Source organism: Sinocyclocheilus grahami, unplaced genomic scaffold (genome assembly GCF_001515645.1).
Source record: "Sinocyclocheilus grahami isolate Dianchi unplaced genomic scaffold, SAMN03320097.WGS_v1.1 scaffold1199.1, whole genome shotgun sequence".
Taxonomy (NCBI): domain Eukaryota; kingdom Metazoa; phylum Chordata; class Actinopteri; order Cypriniformes; family Cyprinidae; genus Sinocyclocheilus; species Sinocyclocheilus grahami.
Genome location: NW_015506378.1, coordinates 82,198 through 82,743, shown reverse-complemented (window position 1 = coordinate 82,743; position 546 = coordinate 82,198). Strand labels below are relative to the sequence as shown.

The 546-nt window shown below is 38.3% G+C and overlaps 1 protein-coding gene across 1 annotated transcript in view; it reads right to left on the bottom strand.

Moving 5' to 3' along the window:
- Positions 1–546, bottom strand: part of avil (advillin) — a 21,647-nt gene that overhangs the window by 5,400 nt on the left and 15,701 nt on the right. The gene's annotated exons all lie outside the window — the stretch shown is intronic.

The window sequence follows — 546 nt, the reverse complement described above, 5'->3', positions numbered from 1 at the left end:
CTTTAAGTATTATGAAAACAGAACATTTATGCACGTTCGTAATAAAATCTTTAGCTCATAATGTCAGCGTCTTTCACATAAGGTAATAGGATATTGCATGTCTGAGAAACGTTTTGCATTATGAACACATTGTAGCAAATTATAATGTTATTGCAGTTTCTAATGTAAAAGCAGCACATAGGTGAAAAAATTTTTAAACTTAATATCTTAATAGTAGTTTGTATTTTTTTAAAGAGGTTGCTGCATTAAAAGAAATGCAAGTTTATTAGGCTACATAATTGTCACGAATCCGGTCCATGAACTTTCATCTGCTAGCCATCAGAGGTCACCCTTTCCTATTGCATTGACTCTCGCACTACACACTGTTGCACATCACCCCGGACTACATTCCCCATCATGCATTGCACTGATTGCACTCAGCACGGATTGCACACAGCTGTACACTGATTGCACCCAGCTGTTTCATATCACTCCCTCACTATTTAACACTCACTCTGATCCCTTCCCTCTGCCGAGTATTGTCTAGCGCTTATCTTCCCCCAGATA